The sequence below is a fragment of the Larimichthys crocea genome, chromosome I, assembly GCF_000972845.2.
Source record: "Larimichthys crocea isolate SSNF chromosome I, L_crocea_2.0, whole genome shotgun sequence".
Classification (NCBI taxonomy): domain Eukaryota; kingdom Metazoa; phylum Chordata; class Actinopteri; family Sciaenidae; genus Larimichthys; species Larimichthys crocea.
The window spans coordinates 39,138,537-39,161,997 of record NC_040011.1 but is presented as its reverse complement, the minus strand read 5'-3'; the positions used below and the strand labels follow the sequence as shown (position 1 = coordinate 39,161,997).

General features: G+C 41.2%; 1 long non-coding RNA gene across 3 annotated transcripts in view; it reads right to left on the bottom strand.

The window, feature by feature from the left end:
• The window catches only part of LOC113746858 (uncharacterized), a 193,449-nt gene that overhangs the window by 163,141 nt on the left and 6,847 nt on the right, over window positions 1-23,461 (bottom strand). For all 3 annotated transcript variants that reach the window (XR_003463197.1, XR_003463200.1, XR_003463198.1), the window contains exon 2: window positions 6,476-6,544. This is a non-coding gene — a long non-coding RNA (uncharacterized LOC113746858). The remainder of the gene's footprint in view (window positions 1-6,475; window positions 6,545-23,461) is intronic.

The window sequence follows — 23,461 nt, the reverse complement described above, 5'->3', positions numbered from 1 at the left end:
GCTCAAACTATCTCCTTCACACAGCCACACTGGTACCTCTATTATAATTTTAAAATGAAAAGCTCCAGGCGACACTTTGGCCAGGATTGTAAAAAAAGAGATGACATATGCAGCCATTACCCCGTTACACTGTGTTTTGGATGGAGACACAGGAGTTAAGACTGGCAGGAATGGACAGTCCTGAGGGAGACAACAAGTGTGACATGCACATGAGCACAGAGGTGTATTCGGTTATACAGTCTGCTGAAGCACAAAATTTAACCAGTGGATCTGCCGTACTTCATTGTGGCCATGCGGTGCGCGAAAAACACTCCAGATAGAGACTGCAGATGAAAAAGATACTTGCTGCCTTCAGATGGCTGCAGAAAGAGTCCCCGGGGTAAAGAGAAGAGGCTACTAACTGTTTTAGTAGCGTTCTGTCTCGCTGGCGTTAAAACCCGTAACTGGAATAACACTTTCTGCGAATCAATAAAAGTAGAAAGATGAATGAAACATGAATAAAAGCGTTCATGTTATTTCAGATAAGTTGATATGCGTGTGGTTTCACCAAATCGAGGGACCGAAATATCATGGTGCAAAACAGCCCCAATTTGTTTCAGCAAAACAAGAAAACACTGGATTTACAGGAAGCGTATCCGCCAGGCAACACTGTAAACTCTGTGCAAATGTGTCTGGGGACGTACAGATAAAATGCAGCCTCACTCACAGGACGCCTGTGTCCTTTCCCCCCCAATTTTATGTTGGTTTGGAATATTTTAAAGTGACTAAATCTCTTACTCTATATTCCATTATTTTGCTATGGCCAGTTATGTTGTGCAGCTCCTCTAAACTTTTAGCTGTGGTCATCAGGATACTTACAGTATGTAAATCCTTTAAATTCAACATATTTCATGACTGAACCACAAGACAACCCGCAGGACTTTAATTAAAGTACACAATAAGAGCATGTTAAACTGAAATAGTCTGAAATCAGAGGACGTGAGCTGTGATGGGACGTTTTCCTATCAAGGAAAGGAAGTCAAGTTAACTGATTTGAGTTAATAATGTACAAGCTGTACAATTAAAATAGCTGATGGGTAATGTAAGTCAGACATTGAAAGAAATGATGGCAAAAGAGCAGCTGATGTCCCCCCTAAGGTTAACAAGCTGATAGATATTAAAACTCCCATTGTTCTGAAAAATGTCTACAGCTCTCTTCATGGCTCCCAGAGGCTATAATGCTGCTCATACTGCTCATGTGACCAAAGTGGTTTAAACTGGCCAGTCAACCAACCAACCAATATTCAGAAAATTTCTTGCAACACTTCTGTGCAGTGGCCAAGAAGCTTGCAGCTACAGTCCTGACACACATGAAGGAGGTGAAGCACTTCTGGGACAAATCCCGCACACTGCAGTCAAATCCATCAAAGGACTAGAGTCAATCAGCTTTTACATCCTTCCAAATTTCATTTAAAATACTCCAATTTAAAAGACAGGTGTATAAAGTCAGCTTCTACCGGCCCTTGTTAATTGAAAAAAAAAAGGAATGCGGTGGGGAATGTATCCATTATATTGTTAACCTTTAACTGTAGGAATGTGATTACAGTTTAACAACTTTTCTATCTCTATAAGTGACTGCCCAGAGTTAGGTAGCAAACTACGTATGAGGAGTTCTTCGAGGCTAAATATAAGGTCAGATTCCTATGATGGGAAGAGTGTGAGAAACAGCTGAACTTTAGTTTCGTGTGATCAGTTGAAGGTTTCCAATCGTGTGATACGCAGGGCAGGAACTGTGTTACTTTTATTACTTATCTGTCACACCTTACTTGTGTGAGGATCTCTGACCTTTCACTGAAATATTTATAACTTGGTATTGTCTGAGTTATATGTATTGTCTTCATCATTCTTACTTAGGTGAAGTGAGTAACTTTGTTCATCTCACTGGAATTTACAACAGAGGAGCATCAAACAAAGTTTAACTTAATTTCTGAATAGGTATATTATCTTTTTCAAGTCCTGGATGAGTTTCTTTTTAGTTTTTAAAAACAATGCCACTAAAGAAGTAGAGAGAATATACACCAGCCCACTCACGAAAGAAGCACGACGTCTCGTTCTCTTGATTGTGTCACAATCTTCAAGTATTCCTGCAAATTGTCTACACGACGAACACAAAGCTCTTAAATGAGAGATAGCTGATGAAGACTGCATGCAGTGAATTTGCCCTGCAAACCTCGCACTGCTTGCTGTGCCTAAATGAGGTGTCTGAAGATATTAAATAAACATTGTTGATGTAGTTAGTTATTTCGAATAGAATATTTTGAAGCGAGCCCTTTACTGCATGCAGTGAAACATGTCTGCTGGATTTGAATTTCAAATTAGCATCCTTTGAAGATGAAAAAAAAGAAATCCTCTTTACATCTGAATGAAGTGGATATGTCCCAGTGGGGACAGCATGGTGGGGTGCAGTACAGTGATTTCCTGTGGTCAGACAGCAAGACTGGGTCAAACAACACAGAATCTGCTCTGAAAGTGGATACAGTGTCTAAAAGGAGAACACGTTCCCATGTGGGCTCGTTGAACAGATGGACATCTGCGATTGAAGATTCAAAAGCATCACCTGACAGGTACACTCGCGGCTTCTCGATCACATTGCACACATTTTCAGATGCAGAGGCGTACAAATGAAAGCAAGAATAAAAAGGTATAACAGAAATATACAGATCGACAGCATAGACGTGACTCCTGCTGCTCCGACATGACCACAGATGATCTGAGGGTAAAGAACTCTCTGGAGGACAGAGGTCATTTTATGTCATTTTATTTGCTTGCATGGCAGCAAAGAGGAGTGAGAGTGAACAGGGAGTTTTCTGCGGGTAGATTACTGCTGAGCATATCTGAATTTCCCCGAGTTCTACTGCGTGCAGTGAAACAGCTGTAGGGTTGAACACTGTCAGGTTAAAAGATAAAGAAAACTTAATTTCCTGTACAAAATTGTCATATCTAAATTAAAAAGGTAACTTTTAGACTCAAATGAAAAAAAAAAGGCTAAAGTGAAAATTAAAGATCCAAGTTCCCAAATTACATGTCTGGTGATACAAGGGGCAGTTAATAAGATGTTCGGGATTACTAGACTGCATTTCTGATTCATAATAGACGATTTTTTTTTTTTTTTTTTTTAAACTCTGAGAAATGGCCCACTCCTGAACTGAGATGTTCAAAGAGAGATTTACAGGCGATGGACGAAGAGTGCATGAGAGAACATAATAATTAGCAGCTCAAATGTCACAGTCACCACCGAGCAACCAATTTAGCATGCAGACATCATGTCTCTGACTTCTTCTGGGGGCAGATGCAATATCCAGGTGTCACAACCAGGAAGGTAGAAAGAAACATTCATAGGCAAAAACAATGTCTGTAGGGGATGGGACCCCCCATATCTCTCTCCCCTGAGAGGTGTCCCAGCCTCTCTGCCTCCCAGAGGGCTCCAATCTGCACATGGCTAGGCTCTAGCCTTTCCTCAGGGAATATAAGCACCCTCCTGCTGCTGTACGAATACTCGTCCGCTGGAGAATCTCTGCCGTGTGAGGCAGCAGTCAGACTATAGCCCATTTACAGCCAGAGCTGCACAAGCAGCGATTCCATTACACAAAGTTCCACAATGCCATGTTATCTGTGTGTGTGTGTCTGCAGCGGTGCGTTGCGTTCTCAATTTGACGGGCATCATCTTGTTTGAAGTGAGGACTTAATGTCAGCATGTGTGGTATGTGGCCTCTGCGTAGAGGATTGTTGTGGAGTGCTATCTGAGAGAACAGCTCAGCAGAATGAACTGCACTCAGGTTTCCACACAGAGCTCTCGTGATTAGATTCTCTGAGGGCTTCAGCAAAGATAACACTTGTGAGGATAAGCCTTTGCATGGCGGGGTATGTACAGAGTGTGTGTGTGTGTACGTTCGTGTATTTGGGCGAAGAGAAGGAGGTGGTGGGGGTCATACACCTCGCCTGGTGAGCATGTAATGTTGTTGTCAAGGCCACAGACACCTCCACAGAGCACGGAGAAGATGAAGGTTGACGCTTCCCTCCTGCCATTTCTAAGCAGATTATTTCTCCACTGTACTGAACTCTTCCTGTGTGCTTGTTGTGCTCTCACCAATACACACATAGCAAGTAATGTTAATCTGGAAAATTCATCACAAAAGGTTAAAATGTTACAGTCAATATTAAATGGAAACCTATTCAAAGCCTGCTGTATCCTGTGGAGGCACTTTGCGACATCAAGCCCCGGAACTAAGGCAGACTCAGGCTTTACTGGATATCACACCGCCGCAGGTTTACACTATCGCATTAACCATCTCTATCCCGTTAAACTGCTATGGCCATGAGGAGCAGCACCTCCTGTTCACTTCACATATTAAGTAGCAGCAACATAAGACGCACAGAGATGGAAGAGGAGACACAGACACAAGGACATCTGAGACAACACAGACTTTTTTCACCACAAAAGACACGATATGTTGCCATGCCAGAACAAAACATTAAGACTTACTTAGGAAGTGTAGTATGAAGGGTTTGGGGCAGTGTTCTAGAGATGCACAGATTGAAATTTTCTTTCCCTCCAGGAACTATAATTGACAGCATCTACAAAAAATATTCATTACATTTCTTTAATGGGAAATTCAATTGTATGTTCATAATAAAAACACAGACTATTGGGTAACTTTTACATTTTCTCCAAAGCTGCACCAGGTTACGCGACCTTCTCACTCTCACATGTATCAACAAAACTAAGTGCTCCAGAGCTTCTTTGTACAAATAAAATCCAAGTGGAAATGAGTAACAGTCCAGCTGCACTCAAAAACTACTTTACCTTGTTTTCCCCTTTAGATCCCCCCCACACCCCACTCCTCTGCAGAGGCTTGCCCCTTCCCACCTCTTTCTGTTTCTCTCTGTTTCAGCACTGCTGACTTTCCTCATAATCAGTATGTTAAAAAAAACAAAACAAACAACAACCCATTTTTTAGATTTCTTCACCCACAATTACGTTTTCACAACAGCAGGTGAGCTGCATGTGGAGGAGGTTTGTTGTTTTACCATGTCTGTGTCTGTGTGTGTGTGTGTGTGTGTGTGTGTGTGTGTGTGTGTCTGGGACAATACCTTCTGAACCAGATTTATGAAATTGATCAATTGATCACAGTGGTCGCTGGACATGGCTGATCAGGCTGAAAACCAGCCGATTCCAGCCATCGACCATCTGTCCAAGGTTCAAATGCATTTTTCTGAATTTGTGAACAGGGCTTGTTCAGGTTAAACAGAGTGTGCAACGTCTTCTTAAAACTGCCAGAAACCATATTAGGACATCTTTTACAATGGTACAAATAGTAGCTTTGCACACTGGGTTACGATCTTTCAGTCAGAGAGCTTTTGCAGGTTTACAGGGCAAACAGAACAAAACAGTACTAAAGTGTATAGATTTTCCAGTGAGAAGCCCCAATGCAAAACACCCCAAAGCTATGAAATGCTACTGCCAATTTAACCTAACAAGGTGAAAGCAAAATGTGTTTTCCAAAGCTTGTTTCCCTGGAGACTTTCTTAGAGACGTCTTACCACTGCCATCTATTCATTATATTTATTTATTTATTTTTCTACCTGCAAGCAGCACCCTCTATTCCCTTTGTAAATAACACTGTGGGACAATAGTGTCCATCATAAGCACACACACACAAAAAAATATATACTCATATATCATAATCAGTCATAAAAATGTTGGGTTGAGGATATTTCTGCAGACAGTCTCACCTTTGTCAAAACTAATCTTGCTTGTCCAACAGTTTAAACTGAGATCATGACCATGCAAGCAAATTATTTTCTTTACATATATCTAGCTTTTATAATTGGTGGGTGAGCTGATTTTTGATTTCCAGGCAACAGCTTTAGCATCAGCAACGCAGTAATAAACCGGCCATACACAAATGAAAAAGCCTGGTCGCCTAGAGAGGCAACTGTGCAGCCTGTCAGCTGCTAAACACAGTATTCTCACTATTCTCACAGACTGTCAGCTACACACATGGCACCGAGTGAGCGACTGAGTGACCACAATTGGAAAATGGCTTTCCTTTACCTTTAATGGTAAAGGAAAGCCATTTTTATCCTTTAATGGCCACAATGGCTTTCCTTTACCTGCAGCACTCAGAATTTAGGATGTCCTGCTGTCGCGGGGACAATAAAAATAGCACCTGTAACACAGTGCCTGTGTCTGGGACACTTGAGAAATGTATCATGACAGATGAAATCATTGCATGTGCAGGATGTGTCATGGAACATGACATTATCATTTTAAAACATGAGATGCGGCACCGAAGCTTTAAGCTACGTCATACACACACACACACATCAATGAGAGAGAGCAGTGTTGCCAACTTGACAACTTTCTTGCTATATTTAGTGACTTTTTTATTTAGCCACTTTATTTCTAAAAAAGGAAAAAAATGTAGCGACTTACCAATCACAAACAGGTTTGCATTTCCAGTGGTGCGTTAAACTGTATTCTTATGGTGTCCCGGTAGCTCACCTGGTAGAACAATTAAAAAGAAGATAGAAGTAAAAAGGTTTGTTAACACTGTATTTGACAAACATGATATTTCTATAGATTCAGTTATCAATCAACGGCCTGTTCAGCTTAGAAACACACTGAGTTGTTTCTTTACCCCCCACGTCTGACCTTCCGAACTATATATTGTATTGTAAGAGATGTGGACTCTTGCATGCTTCAGCAGTTGAGGCAACCAGGGCTGGTGCAGCTACATACCACATATCAGCGCTGAGGCCCCAAGGCAGCAGTGTTAGCACTAAATTGATAAAGCAAGTAGATGTGACAGGAGGAGTCATAAAATTGCATTTTGTAGGATCAGTGTTTTCCCTTCCACTCTTGTCCCTCAGCACTTCAAAAATTAGATCATTGCTCAATTTGAACCAATATGATTTATCTTAGGCTGGATCCATGTTACTGCTTGTTGACTGAAGATGGAAGAGAAAGAACGGGGGAGCCTCTGGGGACAGAACATGTAGATTTGATGTGGCCATAGTCACTACACAACACTGCAATTTCGGTCTTGTCGTTGACGAATACACACAGTCTTTATGACCTTGTGACAGCAAGACATTTCATCAGAGCTAATGTTGTTATCTGTCTCATTTCAGGCCATTTGTGGCTTTAAGGTACATCATTTCCCTTTTGTTCTCTCAGATATCATTAAGGTAAGGTGATGACTGCAGCAGAGCCACTCTGACAGCAGCGAGAGTACAATCATTTTTAGAGAGATTGAAATGTTTGCCAGCGGCATCAGATGTGTTCATAATCTGGAAGACGGTCAGGTGGTACAACCGCACACCACAGTTGTGCGTGCATTCATTACAATGAAATAATTGTTGCTTCACAGGGAATAGCTTATAAAACCCCAATGGCTAACTAACGTTTCATAGCTCTTTTCTGCAGGACACTCTGGCTGCCCAGCTTTTTTTTTTATTTTTAAATCACACAAGAAAGACAGTCCCCTGAGCACAGATGAAATATATCACTGCTACTGTGGCTCCCTCCCATCCCTAATTTCTTGGGGGGTACAGTGGAGTAGATTGCTGAGAAGATCTGTGAAGCATGAAGCCCTGGCCGAATACTGGGTCAGCTAACAATCACAGACCCCATACATACAATGGCCTGAGTTTCATATTGACCTACACCTACTGTCCAGCAAACTGAGATGAAATATAATTGAAAACACTGGACTGAAGCTTTGTGTGGCTCCAAACTGCTCCAGAAAAACTGGTCCATGAATTGTCTTCTCGTCGTCTTTCAACGTGTGTAAATAGGTCAAATGTCCTTTTGTATTTATTTATTTTAGGAAGGTCCACTTAGAAAGGTTTTGTCAGACATGTCTTTGCATTGCTTAAACAGCTCATGTTGTAGAAGCTCCTGCCTTCAATGATGAATTGCTGTATAGTCTGATCATGTAAATCATTTGCTCTTTATGCAAATCCACATGCAGTTATTAGCCGATGATTGCTTTGCTATTACTGATTGTTGGTGTTTAACATGATCACAGTAAAATACTGCAGCAGTCCATTTATTGTCTACCATAACCTACCACCTCGGTACAATCGCACACAGGGGCAAGTGCATTTTGCAAACATTAATATCACAGGCTCTAATAAAAACGAATAATGTGATGAATACGATGTCCCCACATTCGCTGTGCTCCGACTCAAAGGACAAAGCTATTTTCATTTGCAGTAGGATTTCTCCGTAGCTGCAAGCATGCAAGAGAAGGATGAAGTAACATTTGGCTGCTCAATTAATTTTAAGGGTTTTTACACTATTAAGCACAATGTATCCAGCAGCTATTACATACTTCCCCCTCGTGTTCTTGTTTCTCTTTGATATTTTTGTTGCACTTGCAAAATTCCTGTATTTTAATCTTGTGTATTAATATGCTGGTTCTTAAGAGTGTCGCACTGTTTGTCGACCTGGACCGTCTGCAGCGGGGCAAAGCTGCATTTTCCTGTGATTTTTCATGTTGTGGCTGGAAGCATCAACCACCACCACCAGCAACAACAGCACCACTGCCACTGCTGCTGCTAACGCTACAGCTCCCCATCATTATGATAATCATCATAATGAGTGTAATCAAACATTTCAGTGCTAAAAATCTTCTGGGTGAAAACATTTTGACATCTTTACAACAATAGAAATGATCATTTGCTTTTGTTGCTATACGTGAACGTGTTTTTAAAGAAGCGGTGTCAAAGTGATAAAAATAAATGTTACTGTTACATTAACAAATATTCAGAGTTTGCTGTGGGGATTTTCAAATGTATTCAAAGTTTTTAGCAACACAAGCGAAATTTTTACATTTTAAATCCATTGTACTGGGGTGCTGATACAGTTCAACGTTAAGGAAAAAAATAAATACATCTTCCCGTTTAGATGATGAACACAGACAGATAGTCAGAAGTGGTCTGACATGAATCCATTTGTACTTCAACTTGTTCATACGAATACCAATGCAGGAATTTTCCTTTAAAAAAAAAAAAAAAATCAACACATTATAAAATCAAAAGCTAATTTAATTTAACTGAAACACACGTCTCTACGTGCGCTGTGATAAGCTGGCAACTTGTCCAGGCTCGCATCTAGCCCAAAGTCAGCTGGGAGAGGCTCCAGCCCCACCGTGATCCTAATGAGGATAAACGCACAATGGGTTGAATGGATTGGATAAACACACATGATTAACCTTTGCAGTGTTTGACATTGTGAGCTGCTGTCATTAAACATTTATTCTTTAAATAATTACATTGTTTTTAAGCATTTGATTGAATTGCTTGTTTTGTGTTGCCTGCTTGAGACACCACAGAAAAAGTATTCTAAATTATTTTAGGCAAATTATCTCAAACTCTCAGCACATAAAATTGAATCTGCAAGGTTCAGACACCACGAGGGGTGAACTGACCCCTTGACTGAACAATCTTAGACAAACAAAATACTCAAAATTTGCAAATTTTAAGGTTCAGGTGCTGGATGTCAACAACCATCAGCTGTGTATTTAATGTTTAATACCACAGACCTCAAAGTAGAGACCCGTGTGTAAGTGGCACATCAAAACCACCATGAAAGAAAAAAGATTTGCCGCCAGCTCACATAGGCATGTCACAAAAGGATATTTATTATTTATCCCGTCTCATGCTTTCAGTCTTCTTGTCTTGTGTATTTCAGAGGGAAGAAATGAACAACAACAAAACCATAAAGCCACTTGTAAGACCTAAAATGTTTCAGCAGTGCCATTTGATCCACAGATTTGGTTGTTAGAAAGCACCCCTGGCTTTTACAGTTGTTTCTTCTTGCTAGTTTTCCTATTCAGCTCTGCGGGGAAGCAAATGCTACACTGATTCGTACCTGTCTTCAAGAACTGTGACAGCAGCAGGATGATTGCGAGAGTGATTTGGTTCCACAGAGTCTTGTTTATTGGCAGCCATTTAGCCAAGCGTGCCTTCAAAACCTCGACAGAATAATTTATCAGTTTGTAGTACGCAGCAGTATTCTCACAGAGAGAGATACGCTCCAGAGCAAAGAAACTATGGTACTGGCAGAAGAAATGTCAGAGATATCTAGTCTGGTCATACTGTGTACAACAATGGAATATTTTCCCCACACAAACTGGATGAGGCTGAATTTCCAATTTCTTTTTCTGGCAATTACACGTCAGCTGGCGTTGAATCCATGCCTGCCGATACCAACATGTGACTCTAAGATATTCTTCCTTTGCTTCATTCATTATTCTTTTTTTACGCTTCTTTCTGACTTAAGATATCACATCTCATTAGAAAGGAGGCTGCCCCTAATCCTAACAACAAAGCCACATAATGGGAAATGTCCCATGTCAAGTGGCTCTGCAATGAATGAAAAGATTAAAGGATAAATCCTCCTTTTTGATGCAGTATTCACACAGTTCTTTGGCTTGTGAACAGTCGAAGAGCCAGTTTAAACTGGGATACAAGGGTTGGCTATCTGAAGGAATAAAATGAACTGTGATATTCCACATTTGCCAGGTCCTTTGGAAAGACTCACTCCAGCTTGTATGGCGGAGCAAAGCTGCAAGATCTCTGAGCAACCACGTCAGCTCAGAGACGTTGAGCAGACTCCTGGATCATTTGCATACTTTAATGTGAAATGGTGACGGTGTAAGAGGGAACACAAACTGTGCTCGGCCATTATATATCAACTCATTTCTCAAGAAGACACAACACATGTGGACACATAACATGAATGACAGCATTTCTATTTACAGTTATTTGCGATATGCTGTAAGATGACATAATGTACATCCTGCCCCATGGCACACAAACAACAGTACGGATTTTATCTAGTTGAAAAAAAAAATAAGTGAAGAAATCTGAATTTCCATCTTGGACTTAATCTGTTCACATTGCCTGAGGCTTGGTGTCCAACCTCAGGGGAGTCCTGGCAAACCCTGCCCCCCCTCCCAACTGACTCTCGAGAGACGGGCAGAGAGAAATGTGCAACAGAATGGAAATCACAACACTCTCAGCCCTCCCAGATTGCTATTGAAAGCATTTACAGTACACTGGTTAAGACACCCAACCAAGCATTGATAATGAGGGAGGGAGAGCGAAACAGAGAGAGAGAGCGTGTGTGTGTGCAATATTTACAGGCAAATACAAAGAGAGACTCAACTCTTGTTTTTATTTACCCCCTCCAAGTGGAGTTGGCTATCAGCAGCGGCCCGTGTGTGCTTGATGCAGTGTTAGTGAGCTTATGAATGACATGTCATGGGGTAGGTGTGAGGGGATTTCACATGCCGGAGGATTGGGGGAAAAAACAGTAAGTCTACCTGAAATGTGAGCTCATCTGTCACTGAGAGACACACAGAGAAAGAGAGAGAAAGAGAGAGGGGGTTTAACACTGGGAAAAAAGAGAGAAAGCGAGAGTGGCATCCATAAAATAATTATCATAGGCAGGCGTGACATGCCTTGTAGGGCTGATTGCCTTCCCCGTGCTGGAAACAGGGGGGTTTCAGAAGGAGTACACTCTGCAGATGACTACATTATTTATAGATGAAAGAGGATCCAAAACAGAGCGATCAATGCACAGATGAGACCGTATACCCAACGACTCCAACCTTGGCGTTTGAGTGCACACCAGAATGAGATGTGAGCGCTGCAGAATGGGCAGGAGCAGGGCTATTTTAATGGCTCTCTACCCTAAAAACAAGCAGCTATTAAACGGCCACTTCTATCATTGTGACCATCGGAGGGGAGGAAAAAAAAACCTCTAGTCTTTGTCCTTATTTGGGAGATCCAGTAAATGAGCCAGCATGACCGTCGAGGAGTTACGGCCATTTGGGCAGATCCATCAGAGCAGTTTGGGACCATGTTTCCGCAATTGAACACATTTCTTGTACACAAGCACCCTCACAAATCTTTTGTTATCACCAAAGTGGCCGCTGTGAAAACCACAACGCCATTGTGTGATACGGACTGCTCAAGCTAGCCGGGGCGGTGCAAGGGGACAGGAAGTAGGACCTGAGAGAGTGCATTAACGCGCACCCATCTGCCAAATACAGCAGCAATTTCACACCTTAGTGGGTAAAAACATGACCATTCATTTCTGCCGCTGACAGGGGAAACCTCACGCTTAAATTCAACCATTGTGCATGAGACATATGTTCCCCATCATTCAAGAGAGTGTTTGCAGCAGCTGGGGAAGACATTACATTTATTTCATTCTAATTATCTATGCAATTATTTGCCCAAATTCTTCTTCTTCTTCTTCCAAACACCTTCTGTGCTTAGATGTCATTTCACAGATTAGCGTGCTTACATGACATCATTGTTAATATGACTAACTCTAATTGGCCATGTCTAATGTGCAAAACAAAAACAGCAACAGATTTCAGCAGCAGCATCATTCATTCATGAATGTATTCAAACGGCAAACTGTAAACAAAACATAGATCTTCACTCATCTTTTCAATGTTAAGAACTAACATTTTCAGAAAATGGTTTAAATTAAGTGGAATTGTCACTTTGTTGGGCTGTGGCAATGCTCGACTACACAAACGCAATCTGCTACAAAATGTGGCCCTATGTTGTTTCTTTAAGATTAAAAGGGCATGTTGTCAAGTCTCATTTGAATAATAATGGCTGGCACTGCTGTTTTGTTACACTGTGTGTTTACAGTGAAGCTATGAATCACTTTGAATGTCTTAAATCTCTTTTAAACATGGAATTGCTCCTTCTGTTAGGAAAAATTAACCACAAACTATTGTTTTGTCATATATTTATGTCACTGCAGTAGTTGCAGTTTTTTTTTTTTTTAACTGTAACAAGACAGTGAGTTTGTTTAATGTCGTGTTCAGAGATAATCTCAAAGGAATGATCGAATTAATGCTGCGTACACTGGATGAGTGCTCTAGATGCAATGCTGGCTGCTCCAATTTGATGTTTTCTCTTTTCCCTTTCTTCAATATATTTGATGTGGAGCTCCTATCAGGACCTCGGTGGTATGAACTTCAAGTTGACACTGCAGGAGAGGAGTTTTTAGATGCTTTGATGTGTGATTTCAAGTGAACAAGGGCGAATGTGATGTACATGCGAGAAAAGACACCAATTAAGGAAGGCACCACACTCCCAGAGAAGTCACACCATTATTTCTTTGAGACCCACTCAAACTCTGACAAAGGGCATGAATCAAACCAAACCCTTAGGCGAGGGCAGGAAAAGGAGAAGTGTGCATGTGTGTGTGGTGTTATGCGACTCGCTCAGAGTCTATATATATGTATGTGTGTGTGTGTGTGTGTGTGTGTGTGTGTGTGTGCGCAGAATGTATCTGGCAGAGTCGAACTCGGAGACTGGGCACTAACAAACAAGATAAGACAGTCAGTGAAGGAAAATCGGAGACATTTTCAGGAGATCTTCAACGGGAAGAAGCTCTTGAGACAGACAAGGTGATACTCTAAGCCATAAGGCTCAAAGGCATGTTCACGGCAACCTTTATGGATGTTTACTTGAATTCGGGAGAGGTTATTCCTTTTAATAGAGCAGGTGTCAACAATGCCATCATTTGGTATGCACCAAATAACTCTGCTAGTGTAGCCTGAAAAGCTGTCTCTCCTGTGGTGCATTTCATTACCACAGTGTCAGAATGTAGTCTAAACAAACTGCCTGCTCAAAAACTACTACAACAAACTACTTATTGTATATGTAAAGGATCTTGACATCTAGTTTTTAGACTTGGAAAAGCTGAACATACTAAAACGAACACAGTCGCTGATCACTAATTTCAGCAGAGAAGGTAAATTAAATCTATAAAGCTGTAAGTTGTAAACAGTGTCAATTGTTCAGCTGCCCCCCCGAAAACTGATTCACATCATCAGTTGAGGACACCTTGAGTTGACTCACATGTTGTCTTTCAAATCTCTGCACCACAGACAATGTAGCAGGCAACATGACCACAAAACTAACTGTGACGGAAGTGTAGAAGAGCGATAGTTAACGGAGGGAAGGGTGACCGCTGGGCAGCATGATGACTGTCAGTGAAGTCTGCTGAACCTCTTTTGAACCTCCTCCATGGCCGTCCACTGTGATTGACTCGTCAGACAGTGCTGTCAGCAGCCCAGTAGGAGAGAGACCCTCTGTGGTGCACTGCGATTTTAACTTATGAGCAGCACGCCCATTTTTACGTCCTCTGACTGTGTGGAAGTTTTCACAACGCAGCTGTCAAAGAAAGGCAAGCGAGGTAGGCTGAGACATAAGACACGTGTAGCCGCGTTTCCGACATTTAGCGAAAGAATGGACCTGCATATATAAAGCGTTTTTCTGGTCTACCGGCCACTCAAAGAGCTTTACAACACTTGTCACATTCACCCATTTTTATTTCATTCACACACACATATTCATACTCTGATGGCACAGGCTGCCACGCAAGGGGCCAGCTGTTCATCAGGAGCAGTACAATGCTTCCTGTGCAAAGCGCTCACGATGAGACTAAGCTCACCCATACGCACACGAACCGACCACACAGCCATCGGGAGCAATTTGCGGTTGAGTATCTTGCTCAAATCACACTTGAAATGGGGGAGTAGGGAATCTAACCAGAGACCCTCCGATTACTAGACATCCTACTTGACCACCTGAGCCACATTCTCTTAACCTTTCTGTTTTCCGTCACAGGGCACTGAAACACAGGGTAATGAAAGGCTAAACATGGGGTACTCTCAGCTAGTATTATAAATATTTAAATCTGCCTTTGCAAAGTCATTTAAAAATGTTGGCAGCTGAGAGTCAACTTCAAAAAGAAAGAAAAAAAATAACTGCTTTGTAAATGAACCATGAACAGGTTAGCAATGATTGGCTTGTGCAGTGGCAGTGACAGCCCATCAATAACCACAGCTATGGCAGCTGGGCCGGTGTTATCTGTGTGAGCCCAATACTTCAGTGCTACAGAGAGTGTGTTTTTCTGCACTTATTATGCTTCAGTAAGCTGCATTTAAATAGGAAACCAAACAAAGCCACATTTGCAGGTTCTTCAGTTGGGGGTGAAGTTGTATATTAGTTGTGTAAACATTAAAATTATCAAAACAAATGCCCATCTATAGAGCAAAAATATTACTGGAGAAAGTTTTAGCAACTTTCAGCTGCCACAGCCAGACATTTCACTCATCCTGCCTGTGAAGTTGCAACAGGGCTGGAGTGTAAATTGATGTGCAAAGTTTTGAAAGCAGACTGATTCTGACATAACACCACATTGTCTACACTGTCCACCACATTGAACTTTTTACTTTGAAACTTGACAGCACTGTTGGGCATATCACATAAGGGCTGGCTGTAACTCAGTCGGCTATCGGTGAAATGTTTAAACTTTAGTTATAGACTATGCTCTTGTTTGAGTCGACATGTTGGTATTTACCCACTTCCATAGTTTTGGTATGAATGAATGTGTAACACCCGATGCGATTCACAGTTTAGTTCGTCAACATGGTATAAGACATCAGCTGAGAGAGAGTGTCACTAATTGTCAGAGAGCCCAGAATCCATAGTGGCTTTCCTCCAGACAGTACTGCATGGTTGTGCAGAGAGGACATCAGATATAAGTCCCTTACTACATTTTAATAGCATACACCTTAATTGAACAATGTACTTTCTACATTTTACATGAAATTACAAGTCATTTGCAAGTCAGCCAAGTACATTTTAATGACTTCAGCTTCATCTCTAAAGACCTAAATCAGCATATCACAAAAGGGATTTTGTGAGTGAGGGTTCATGGAGAGATGGCTAGATAGAAAATCATAATAATCTAGCCACTTGCTGGTTTTACTTCATACTTCCCTGAGTTTGAAAGGATAAATAGAGAAAAATAATGACATTTTTCAAAACCCCTCAGATGGAAGAGGTTTAGCAATTGCTAAGTTACGGTTGCTATGGTACAGGATAATTAGAGAGCGTGCACATGAGGGTGTGACTCAGCACTATCAGTGTACGAACGGGGAGCCAGTGAATAAACATTAAGAGGATGTGAAATAAAGCATTGTTTATGCAGCTGCTGCCTCCATCGAGTAAGTAGCCTATGCCAGCATCTCAATTCTATTCCTGTTCTTCAAGACTGTCCAAGGACGAGAGACGCAAAAAGACCAGAAACCAGCTTTAACGGATGCTTATATAAATGCAGATGAGGAGTCCTTTAAATCTTTGGAGAAAAAAAAAGTGAGTACACCCTCCAGATAAGATGCAGGGGTTTGTGGTTTGAGCTGGGAGAAAGCAGTGATCTGTTCACAGCGTTGATATATTTAGCAGAGATTAAAAGAACCATGTGACGCAACAGCAACACAAATGGTTGAAAGATACACTCTCTGTTTTGTGATTTGGTGAGGTTCAGTGTGTAATTCATTGAAAAGAGGACAAGTCAATTCTACAAAGTGGCAGGTTATGACTCATACAGCACTTCTTTATGTCAAGGTTCCCCCTCTCTCTCTCTCTTCATGTATGACAGCAGTCCTCCATTTCCGGAGCCACATTCTCTGCAATTTACCCTTTTGGATGAATATCCTCTCTAACGTTACATTTCACTTAATGGTATGTGTGAATTTATATTTTTCACACTAGGGCTATGTAATAACGACACATTGAAAAAGCTATTCCATACATCCGTCATTCCCTGCTCTGTGGTGATCCAGTTTAAACACTACTGGGCATTGGCAGCAAAGCTGCAGTAAAAGCAATTTGACATTGTACATTCACATGATTTCCTGCCTACAATAGTCTTAGTGTGAGAGCTCAGCTCAAGAGGGAGATATGTGAATAAGCATTGTAAATATATAAACAATGGTTCATGACAGATTTTAGAGAAGGTGATATTTGAACGTTTTGCTGCATCATTCTTCCGTGTTCCTGTCATATGAATGACAAAAGCTTTGAGATTTGAAAGAGTTTTCTTCATACCTGTAAGTCCTGAGGGTCATCCTCAAGAAAAAGCAGGAAGTACTTTAGCAGAGGCAAATGGAGATCTACTGGTGCATGACCCGATCAATACGTGAGACACGGACTCTAGGCTGGAGTGTAACGGATTTCTTTCTATTTATCTATCTAATTCTGCCAGCAGCAACCAATGCGTCACTGTCAGTCTGCAACGGGAAAGGCTACGAAAGAGTAAGATTCAGCCAGTTCCAGGTCACATGGGGTGAGACGCTGGACTTCACAAAACTCTCTGAGCAGGACGAGCGAGAGAACTGCCAGAGGCAGTGTGGTGCAAAGCCACAGATTACACCCTGGTGGAGAAGCTAATTGGCCAATAGCATGTCTGAAGTCTAGTCTACTCATGATTTAACTCCTTCATTAATTGGTGCTTGCATATACACACCCTCTGCAGTCACAAGAACCTGAAATGAAAATGTCTATGGAAATGATGCATTTACCCGCAATGGACCTCATTTATGAAACACTCTGTGACAAAGTGCATTATGTGCTGCAACATTACAAAAAAAACTCAGCACAGAACACTTCACGTCGGGTGTTGGTACATTTCAAAAAAGGAGAAGGAGGAGGGAATACACAATTACAGAATAAATCTTAAAAAAGGGGGCTGGACTTTTCTGCAAATGAGCCGATTCTTCAAATGTACAGGTTTGTTTACAGATGTGTAACATCCAACCTCCAGCAAAGTAAGACATTTTAACAAGGAGCTCAGGTCTAATTTATTTAACAGATGTTATGCTCTGATTTTAGGCCACAGTTGTCATGTCAACCAACAGAAGCTCAAAAGAACTCATCTATTTCACTTTTCAGGCCAACACCTATTGAGGGACAAACCAATAAGCTTTTGGGATGCTGTGTTACTGGTCTGTTGGACTGTTTTCTAAGATCCTTGTGCCCGTCTGATGAAAGCCTAATGAAGACAAAAACAAGATCAGGACAAGTGTGTGTGTGTGTGTGTGTGCGTGTCTAAAAACAGCTTTTTTAAAAATATATCTGGACTTGTTGAACTACAACGGGAGGCAAGGATGAGCTGCTGACCAGAGTTACTGCAGGTCAATTAAGCAGCAGCGATTTTTGCAGTCATGGGCACTGAGTTCAGCGCGACATCAGTTATGATGTGCAGTGAGGGCAGCCAGTGCAGCTGTCACACTGAACACCAGTCCAATTCAGGTGGCCACTGGCTGACCATGGCTGACTGCTACAAAAAAATACATTTACAAACACTATCACACCTCACTAAAAAGTAATTACAAATAGATGAATCCAGAGAGCATAAAAGTAGATACATTCAAAGATCAAGCCAGCTGTTTGCTGTTATCCTATACATACTGCTATAGGATAAGCTTGGTCCAAAACAAAGCACACATTCCTGCGAATGATCACTTTGTATAACATTTAATTCAAATTTGTGCCTCTATCCCTATCACATATTCACAGGACCATTCACCATGCTATGAAGTATTTACATTAAGACCCTCTGCAAAGCATTCTACATACAGGAGCACTTCAAGTTAGTTGCACCCCCTGGGGCGAGAGCAGGAGCAGGAGCCCCCATGCAGATGCCACCGGCTCACTGATTGCCAAAGTCTAAAAATCACTTGCCACCACAAGAAACAGAGTGTACTCTTCATTTTGTTGCACACCTATTACTTTGCACTCTTTCTGTCTGTCTGGGCAGAATCTATAGGGCAACAAGAATTACCCGCACATAGATGTTTGAGTGTTTCTCCGAAGCGTTTAAGGCTTGATGTATGCTATTATAAAAGCAGTGTGACGGCGGCTGCATTGTCAGCACTCTGCCGTTCTACTGGCTGATGGGGGCTGGGGGCTGTTTGAGAACTGGCTGACTGAGGATATGACAAGATAAGGAATATTAAATTACACACTTCCAACAATAATTACATTTTAAAATTAAGCATCTATGTATTAAGGGATATTGGTTAATTTTAATGATTCTCTTGGGACAATTTATACTTCTCTTTTCTCGCTTATTGACATGATAATTACAACATCTTCTAAATGTGAAATGTTTTGGCTTTCATCACTATTTTTCAGTTGACAACCAAAATAAAAATAATCCATATTTCCAACAGGGCTAAGTTGCTGCATGGGTTTACTGATCTTCCTGCATGTCAGACAGACATGATATCATGAACACAACCTTGGATTGGTTGCTTTTAAACTGAAGATATGTCTGCAGCATCGTCCACGAACCAGTGTGAAGTTGTTCTAATGAGGCTGAATCATCTTGTAATATATGACTCCATCCTAAGCCTATTTCTGTGCGACAGAATCAATCTCCAGGACAAACCGGATAGGACTGACTGTGTGTTTGTGTGTGTCTGTGTGTGTGTGAGTGATGCCGTGACAAGCTCACTCAACCCTTAGATGAATTTAATCGTACTCCCTCATATTGAACTGTTGTCCATATTACACAGTCTTCGAAGAACACGGTGCAATCAAGGCAAGAAAGCAGACACTCCTGAGGCACTGTTCCAAAGCAGAGCCTCATTTTTCTGTTGTTCTGCGTCCCACTTCAGATACAGCCGGACAATCACCCTGATTAACTCACCCTGTAGAGGGTTACAATAGGGAGAGAGAGAGAGAAAGGGGGGATGGAGGGGGTGGTTAATGTTCAAATCCAAATTTGTTATAGATGGCTTTCTTAGGAGAGATAAATGCAGCTCCTCAAGTGTGCATGATGACTGAAATCAGGCGTGAAGAAGAGTACCAGGTCGCGCTGTGAGGCTGAGCCCAGTTCACGGCACCATCACCACAGAGAAATTATTTAACATCACTTTTAATTAAGTCAGCCGACACAGCAGCTCATTACAATGGGAGGTTGATTTACTCCGTGTATTTCAAGCTCAGTTCAGTTCAGTGGCGTTTACGCTCGTGTCTGTGTCCGTTCAAGCTCGCCCTCATGCTCAGTGGTGTCACCGTACCGGACTATGACCATTACAACATATATGACAGCAGTAATATGGAAACAGACAGCAGAATAAGAATAGCACTGGTCTTTGTGATGCATTAGACAGAATGACCCCCAGAGAGATACCAAGTAAAAAGGCAGCATAAGCATCTTGTGCATGCATTGTTTTTCTGAAGGTTGAACCTGCCCTTCACGGAATTAATTAATTCTTAATGCACCAGCCAGGTCCTCCAAAATGTTATTGAGTACGTGCTCCATGCACAACAAGTGAGAAACTTCTCCCAGCATAAAGGGATTAGCAGTACAGTTTGATAATGGGAAAGAAGCACAAAAACAAGGGTGTTGTGGTCGTAGATAAGAATCACCGCATTCCTTTATCTTCAATTTTACAAGCTGGTTCAACTCCTCGCTTGTATTGTAAGTATTTTATTATACCTAAGGATGATCACTTTTTTAATTACTTATTTAACACTGACCAAAACCTTAGTCAAATTGTAAACTGTAAAGGATCATGCTGAATATTATTATCCTGAGCCTTGATTTCATGTTTGCTATTGGCCTTAATGTGATATCCATAAATTATGCCTGGTGATATTCTATATTTTTCCTGTTTTTACTATATAAACCCCAAAAAATAGTGAAGTAGTAATATTCTCTGCTAAGCCAAAGCCTGAAAGAGCATTTCCCTTGTTGGTACAGACATCTATTAAACATTAGAAACACAGTGAGCCACACTGTTGCACTGAGTAACACGCTCCTTCACTATGGCAAACATGAGCATGTAGTTTATTTCGGGTCAATCCCAGTACACTGCTCTGGTGTCATCAACACTCACTGGTGTACCAAATCTGTGTCTGAAAATGGTCCCAAACAAAATGTACTTTTTAGCCATTGCCCAGTTGTTTATGAAAAGAAACAATATACTGTATCCAGTTGTCCTGGTTGCCTACATTTCACCACGGACGCCAACACAGACGGAAATAACTTCAAACTTGTTTTGTTGCCACAATCCAGTTTGTGCTGGAGTAGAACTAATTGTCATCTCAGTGGTTTTTCTCGTTCCACAGAATTGTATAACTCTTTTTGGAAGCACTGCCATTTATCTCATTAAATATTGAAATACACACAGCGTGTTAACTCCCCACCTTAGGGCTGCATTAGCCACTTGCATTTGGATGCAGATAATTTAGGCCAACACAGCAAAAGAGCTGCTAATATTGTTGGCAGACAAAGCCCTCTTAGTGGGAAAAATACAGAATAAACAATTCCACCAGCGTGGAGGGACTGGTTTCACAGCAGATAAAAGCTGAAAACTGAGGAGGGATTATTAAGTTAATAATAAGCCGGGTTTTTTGGAGCTGCTGGAGCTATTGTTGAAGGTCTCGCTTATGATAATTAACATGTGACACTGGCAGTATACTACATCCCAGGGAATGAAACGGACCAATTAATGATTTATATCTTTACCATCCCACACCCCTAATTCTGGCTCTATCAGAAACAATTTGAGATTAATAAATTGGTTGTCATGCATGTTCCTGGCTGAATTTCCGCAGGTAACCATGGTGACAGAGGCAACTGCTCGATTGGTAAATCATCTCTTTCTGAAAAATGCCACAATGCTGCTCTCGCTCTGCTATAGTAATAACTACACTACATGCTGGTCTTTTCATCTACACTCTGTACTTTATTTGATAGCCTTCGCTACAAAGGAGGTCTGATCCCGCTGTGTATCGTGGCCTTTGTTTCACCACCAGTCAAATCGCAGCCACCGAGCAAACATACATTTTTGTGGTCTAACTAACTCTTGGCCTAATTAGCCACAAATCACTGAGTGCATTTGAAAATCATCACTAACCTTACCTATAAAGAACACCAATAAAAATGAGCAGGTCTTCGATTAAAGCATTTAAAGCCCATATGTAGAGTGGGGCAGTAGAGTACATTAAGTGATTGTACTGGATTTCTATTGACATTACGCTATGAAGAGAGAGAAAAGCACACACACCCGCACAATACTGCAACCATGAACTATGAGGTCCATGGTTCCTTTGCTAAATCACTCCATTATGTAGTGCTAGCCTCTTTGCCCATCATAAAAAACTCTCATTTCTCTCTTATTTTTTAAAAAAGGTCCAGAAAAACATCTCTACTTTACAAAATATGGCAAAAAAAGGAATATAGTAGTATTTTTTCATTTCACATGACATTGTGCTTGTTACCTTAGAATGAACATTTTTATATCTACAGAGGGAGAGGGTCCACCACGTTGGTTTTACAGGAGCCCAAAATGGACAAACCAAACCTGCCCAATATTTATAATATGTTTTTTTTAAACAATGTCAGGATATCATTTGTGGGCTTTTCAATAGAGTTATCATACTATGCACATCTAAGGCATTGAATTCTTGAATATTAGTGTTATTAAAAAAAAAAAAAAAAGATATAAGAGAGTAAAATACCAAACCAAGATAAATAAGAGAAATATCAGGAAGTTGTACAGCAAGTTTCCCAGCACCATATCTTTGAATAATCTTCACTCTGGCTCACTTTCCAAGCTCTCTAAAATCTTCTTGACCTCTCAAATCTGCGTACAGTATGTGTGAGACGCTTACTTAACAAGTAACTGTGCTGCTTCACAGCCTATTACCACAGAGGGAGACGTGTAGGACACATTCCCTCAATCTTCAAATGCAGAGAATATGTCTGGCTATTTGATTAATGCTTTAGCTGGGAGCGAGATCTAATTGTAAAAGCAGGATAAACACTTATTGGGAGAAAGGAAATGGTGCAAATCAGACCACTCCCCAGAGTATTGAGGAAGGAAATTGGTTTAAGGATGAGACACAGGCTTGCGTACCAATGCTGAGCCCTGTCACCCCTCTTTTCCTCTCTCTATCTAAACCTTCTCCTCCCCTACTGCGGCACCTTTGATTCAAATTTTCACACAAAAAAAATTGGAGAATGTGACACAGCTCTTTTTTTTTTCTTCTTCTTCTTTCCTTTTTCCTCCCCACTGCATTAGCTATGCTCGTCCTGTGAGCACAAAGTCCGATCCTTGGATCTGATTGTAACTGATGACTTGAGAATATATAAATCACACTTGAATTGCAGCCCTGAGATGTCAGCCATTAAAATACAGTGCCGGGGTACCCGGAATACATATGAGATGATTGGTAGTCAGCAATGCTGTATGACACTACTGGATTACCTTATGCAAAAGTGTTCGACTGAATGTTTAATATATGGGTCTGTTTAAATAGCTGTCAGGATGTTTTTTAAGTAAAGCAACTGAGAGTATCATTGAGGAAATCTTAACACCTAGAATAAGAAATATATATTTAAAGCAGTCTTTCCTCAGGGTTGTGGAAATCACACAAGAGCTGAAGAGCTGATCGAATAAGTCCGGCTCAAGAAACTGGATTTAGGTGTTTGCAAATAATCCACTGGCCTTGACTGAAGACAACACCGTGCCACGAGGGGGAAAACCTGATAGCCACAAATCACTCTAGC